Source organism: Triticum dicoccoides, chromosome 1B (assembly GCF_002162155.2).
Source record: "Triticum dicoccoides isolate Atlit2015 ecotype Zavitan chromosome 1B, WEW_v2.0, whole genome shotgun sequence".
NCBI classification, from domain to species: Eukaryota; Viridiplantae; Streptophyta; class Magnoliopsida; order Poales; family Poaceae; genus Triticum; species Triticum dicoccoides.
In genome coordinates, this window is record NC_041381.1 from 541,244,408 (window position 1) to 541,251,029 (window position 6,622).

General features: G+C 43.7%; 1 pseudogene; it reads left to right on the top strand.

Annotated features, from left to right (window-relative positions):
• The first annotated feature begins 419 nt into the window (after positions 1-419).
• LOC119348211 lies at positions 420-1,009 on the top strand (annotated as a pseudogene).
• Positions 1,010-6,622: the final 5,613 nt, after the last annotated feature.

Genomic DNA, 6,622 nt, shown 5'->3' on the forward strand with positions numbered 1-6,622 from the left:
AAACGCTTGAATGGATAAGGAAAGAGAAAGCACCTAACATCGTGACGTGGAGATAGCACCGAGCGTTACACAGCACGCGACCGGCCTAAGCTTCGGCCGGCGCGCCGGTCCAAAACGTTTTTCAAAATATATCCAATCCAATATTATAAAGGAGGAAACGCAGAACCCCGTGACCAGCCACCCAACACCCGAAAAAAAAAACCTAAATTTTTTGAGCTGGCGCCTCAATTTCAGGCCCGCCCCGCCACTCCAGCAGCCGGGGCCTCCCGCCAGATTATCGATCCGCGGCATCTCTCTCGCGGGTCGCGATCTCAACCGTGCGCTCCATCTGCATCGAACGGCAGGAACACGCCTCCTCCCACCTCTCGCCCCCGTTAAAATCCCCACCCCCCCTTACGGCAAATCACCACAGCAATCACCACCGCTCCTCAACCTCCATCCGCTCGCAGCTCGAACCAAGGCGAGTTCGTCAGCGACCATGTCCGGGCGCGGCAAGGGAGGCAAGGGTCTCGGCAAGGGCGGCGCCAAGCGCCACAGGAAGGTGCTGCGCGACAACATCCAGGGCATCACCAAGCCGGCGATCCGGCGCCTCGCCAGGCGGGGCGGCGTGAAGCGCATCTCCGGCCTCATCTACGAGGAGACCCGCGGCGTGCTCAAGATCTTCCTCGAGAACGTCATCCGCGACGCCGTCACCTACACCGAGCACGCCCGCCGCAAGACCGTCACCGCCATGGACGTCGTTTACGCCCTCAAGCGCCAGGGACGCACCCTCTACGGCTTCGGCGGCTAGGCTCGTCCTCGCCCCCGTGCAAATTCCGATGTGCTTATCCGCCTGTGCGCAGGAGTCTTGCTGTCGAGAAAACTTAGCTGAAATGAAATCCCCATGTTTATCTCCGCTGTTTCTTTCGTAGGATTAGCTGTATTGTCAAACAAAGCTGTTCGCATCTGATCTGATGCTTGAGTCCAATCTTGTGTCTACGCAAATATTGTGGTTCTGTTGTGATTTTTACCGCCAGGCTGTTGCAATTGTGGTGTGTCGTCGGTTGTTCCTTCTGTCGTGCAAGATTTGGTTGCTTGTACTGAAGTACAGAACGAAATTTCCAGAGTTCAGTCTGCATTTCAGACAGAGAATGCTCCGATTAAAGGTGGATTTATGGGCCTAGAGTGGAATACTAATAAACAGATTCGCCATTCTTGCGCTGGACCATTTGGATTTCCAGATGATTAACTTTGTAGTCTAATTTGCGATGTGAAGGATCTACAATGACTGAATCATTTGGTCATGTGGTTCGTGTCAGTGATCAGCGAAGGCCATTTGCTTTGTTACTGCAGAAACGTTACATTACCCAGCAACATTTCTTACTTACCAGCTTATCAGCGTACCACTGTTGTTCTAGAATAGGAGAGTTTACTTCATCTTCAAACCTGGGAGCATCAGTTGCTTACTTGGTCTTGATGCCCTTACAGCAGTGTGTTAGAGCCAGATCCTGCAAAAGCCTGCATTAGCAGGTTTATTTCCGTGTATAGATAGATGATTTTTCAATCATGAGGGGAGGGCAAGGACCTGTGAATCCTAGAATCCTAAAAAAGTTAACTCCAGTAAGCAATGGAAATGGGAGGACAAGTGATGCGTTGGGTCAAGTGTCTTCTGAATTATCTTCAGACATCCAAAATGGTTCAGATGAAGAATACTCCCTCCGATCCAGTCTGTGCTTAGAAGACACGTCACATAGTACAAATCAATCATTCTGCAGAACAACAATGCAGCAAGTATAGGAACATAGCTGGCCAAACGGGCCGGGCTAAACAGGCCAGCCTGCGAGCACGCGGCATGGCCCGCCATGGGCCAGGCACGGCACGGGCTAAATGGGCCGTGCTTGGGCTTGGAGCCTGAGCATGCAGGCCAGCACGGCACGGCCTGTTTTTTTTATATAACTTTCAGAATTTTTTTTATATATGTATTACCTAAAATATAGCCCAATAGGCCTAAAAACCAGTCAACAAGCTGAAAATATGCAGCCCAACATGGTAAACGGGCCAACGAGCCGGCCCGTTTACTAATAAGGCCGTGCCTGGGCCATGGAGCAGCGCCCGTGGGCCGGCACGACACGGCCAGGCCAGGCACGATTAGCACGGGCCGGCCCGTTTGGCCAGGTCTATATAGAAAGTCGGATTGATGTCCACAGCGAATTGACCGCTCTTGTCCAGAAAGATTACAACATTTCAATACATTCTCTGTAGAAGCAGCGAGGCAAGTGCCGGGACAGTGTGTGAGGGCGACGATAACACGCAGTTCTTCCACGCCAGTTCCTTGCGCCGTTTGCGTCCTGGACGTTGGCGCCTTGCAGGGTGCAGGTTGTCGCGGGAGCTCCTAATTGGCGCTTCAGGTGCGACTTCGGCAGTTGGCGCTCACGTGCACTGGGCAAGCCCATTAAGCGCGAATGCCTGCTCGAACGCTCGGTCGCAGTTAGATCGCTCGTCTCGATTTCTTTTCTGCTCGTTCGTTCATTCTTCTGTTGACCAGTGGTTAGTGAGACCATTGACTAATCAAAAAATAAAACAAATTCCAGAATTTGAAAAAAGTTCAAGTATTTGAAAAATAACTTTATGAATTTGGGAAAAAATATTAAAAATAAGTTCACCAATTTTAAAAAGTTCATCGATTTTGGGAAAAATCAATAATTTTGAAAAAAGTTCATATTTTTTTAAAAGTTAATCAAATTTGAAAAAAGATCTAATTTAATAAAACGTTCGTCGATTTTGAAAGAAAAACATGAATTAAAGAAAAAACAACTCATTTTTTTGAAAAAAACCCATACATTAATTAATAATAATGTTATTACAATCGTTCATTACAAAATTTGCCACACAAGGCGGGACGCTACGATTAATTTTCGTAATTTTAAAATTCTTAAGCATCTTCGATGTACTCAAGGCTTCTTTCTTCAGATCAACGAGCGAGGACCTGTCAAGATTCTCATTTGTAAGGAAAGAACGGACAAAAGCACAATAAGTCTCTAAAATAATGGACTGGTGAAGAGTAATACCTATATAAAGGCCTGCCAGGTAAGCACGCAGCTCAGCTTCATTCACGTTGTAGCACTGACCCAGAAAGTCCCACGAAGATATAATAACTTCGCTAGATGAGTTCCTCACAACCACCCCCACACTGGCTGCATTAATACTCTCCACATAGCTGGCATCGACATTGATCTTGATATAATCTTCTGGTGGAGGTTTCCATCCCTCATGTTGTTGTGATGTTGCGAAAACTGGTGTAGCACCTTTCATTTTTTTTCTTTACCTTTGTTACTAGGAACAACCTCGACAGTCTCATGACATGACGTTAAAGAAGACCAATAGTTTACCACAAAAATTGCAGAAGCAGCAATGGATTCCTGCCCTTTTCCAAAAATTAAATCATTTCTCAGGTGCCATGCTCACCAGAAAAGAAACAAAACTTGCTCTCGCTGTTGCAGGCTCAAATGATCCAACAGAATCAATAGCCAATCTGGCCCCGAGAATTTGAACCACTCTTCATCAGTAATATTCCACGATTCTCTCAAGGAGAGTCGCAGAGCACGAGCCTTAGAACAAGTAACGAGGGCATGAAAAGTGCTTTCATCTTCTACTCCACAAATAGAGCACATACTTGAAGTAATCTGATGGTGCTTAACTCTATTGGTCTGGACTGCCAAGCTATTGGTTGCTGCCCTCCAGGCAAAAATCCTTATTCTGAGGGATATTAGCCTTCCAAATTAAATTCCAGAGCCTTCTTTCTCCACATGGATCTCCACTAGATTGACCCAATTTATCTTGACTATCCTTCAATTTAATCGCTAAATTGTACGCACTTTTAACATAAAATATACCGTTCTTCTCATAGTGCCACGCAATAAAATCCCCATCCCCATAAGCATGAATACGAATCTTAAGAATCTCCTCTCCGCCATGGGGATAGAAAAGATACTTAATCAAATTTTCATCCCATACCTTTCTCTCCCTCAAGAACAAATCAGAGACCCATCTCAATCTAGTATTATGCCTTTTAGCTAATTTTAAGTCCAGTGCTCCTGGATAACCAAGTACCCCTCCAAATATTAATACTAGATCCATCACCCACTCGCCAAATGACGCCATTCTTAAGTAATTCCAGACCATGCATAATACCTTGCCAAGTGAGTGATGCAGACTGAGGAAACACTGTATCAAGAATATGTCCCTGAGGATAATACTTTGCCTTCATCAGCTTAGCACACAACGAATCCGGATAAACCAATAACCTCCACGCTTGTTTGGCTAAGAGGGCTTGTTAAATAATCTGAGATCCCGGAATCCCATACCAACCTTACCTTTAGACCTTGTTAATTTGTCCCATGCTAACCAATGTGTTTTTCTTCGATCTTCCTCATCTCCCCATCAAAAATTTCTGATAATCTGGGTTAACTCCTCACAAAGGGAAGCCGGGAACTTAAAAATGCCCATAGCATACACAGGTAGAGCTTGAATAACTGATTTTATTAAGTCCTCTTTCACCCCACAAGAAGCGTATTTCTCTATCCAGTCAGAGAGCCTTTTCAAAACCTTTTCTTTAGTAGATTGAAACTTACCAGCTTTCATTCTTCCCTCAGGAACCGGAAGTCCAAGATATTTATCTTCGAACCCATCGACCATAATTTTTAAGATTACCATTATAGCCACTTGGTTCTCCAAACTACACTTTTTCCCAAACATCATGGAACACTCATCAGGACTTAATAACTGCCCAGTCCCTTTCTCGTACTCCATCAAAATATTTTTAATGACAATTGCTTGATCAATGGAATCTTTGAAAAATAACATACCGTCGTCCGCAAACAGCAAGTGAGAAATACCCATGGCTTGTCTATTCAAATGGAACTCCTGAAGAACTCCCCTGGTAGAAGCATCTTTAAGCAGTAAAGAAAGTGCCTCGGCAACAAATAGGAACAAATACGCGGATAAAGGATCTCCCTGCCTGAGCCCAGAGTAGGTGAAAACGTCTCCAACAATTGTCCGTTGAAGCGCACCGCAAATTTCACTAATGTAACACATGCCATAATCCAATTTATCCACGTCGGTGCAAAACCCAAAGCCCCCATCATACATTGTAAGAAACGCCAGTCCACCCGATCAAAGGCTTTCACCAAGTCCAACTTATATGCGCAAAATTCCCCTCTAAAATCTTTCAGCGTACTTAACGAATGCATACATTCAAAAGCTATGAGAGCATTGTCAGAAATTAACCTTTCCGGAATAAATGCACTTTGAGTAGGCGAAATCATACCATCAAGGAGCGGTCGCAGTCTGTTAACAAGGCATTTGGAAATAATCTTATAGATAACATTACACAAACTGATCGGCCTGAACTCTTTAATAGACCGAGGATTCTTAACTTTTGGGATGAGAACAATAGTTGTGTTATTTATCCCCTCTGGCATAATTCCAGAATTAAAAAACTGTTGGACAGCCTTAACAATATCCTCTTTGACCAAACCCCAATTTTGTTGGAAAAACCTTGCAGGAAAACCATCCGGACCCGGAGCTTTTGACGGTCCCATTTGAAAAAGCGCATCACTAATCTCTTGTTCCGAAAACGGTTTGCAAAACTCATCATTCATATCATCAGATGCAAGGGGTTTAACCAACGAAATAATATGTGACGGGTTAACGGAGTCGTCAACAGAATAAAGATTTTTAAAGAACGAGTTTGTTATACCTTTCATTTCCTCCAGATTTTCCGTGAGACCCCCATCATCCTTCCTTAGTGCCGCAATATAATTTTTCTTTGCTCTCCATGAAGCCTTTCTCTGAAAATAATTAGTATTACGATCTCCTCCTCTTATCTTATCCAAACAAGATCTTTGCTTCCATAACATCTCTTCCTTTATAAGAAACTCATCCATCTCTTGAAGAATTTTCTTCCTTTCCATCACTGCAGAATGATCATTCCTACTAAACAACACATTTAGTATTTTACGAGCCCACTCCAGTTTCTTTGGTAAATAACCAATATGGACCCGACTCCACCCATGAAGAGATTTAATTAATTTGTCTAAATTATTAGCAATATCTTCCAGATCATTAATATTAGACTCTCGATTCCAGCAAGCATTAATCAGGTCATCCAAAGCTCCACCTTCACTCTCCCAATAAGATTCATATTTCAACTGATTAACAAATCTACCCACCCGATGAGTACCCAAAACCTCAACAAAAATGGGACAATGATCAGACCTGGAGCTTATTATATGGGATACCTTACATCGAGGGAACATTGAAGACCAAAGCGGGCACGCCACCGCACGATCAAGACGCACCTTAACATTCTTGTTTACATCTTGTTTGTTATTATACATCCACGGCACGCCATGGTAACCCAAGTCATATAAATTGTAATCAGACAAAGCTTCACGAAAAAACAACATATTTAAGAAAACAAAAAGTAAAAGAACAAGAATATAGGGTTGTTGCTGAAGATGTTCCTAAAGACAGTTATTGGTCATCCAATTATAGGGTTGTTGCTGAAGACGTTCTTAATCATTATTCTATTTGTAAGCATCAACTAATCAAAAATCCTAATCCTTCACATAGAATTTCAACA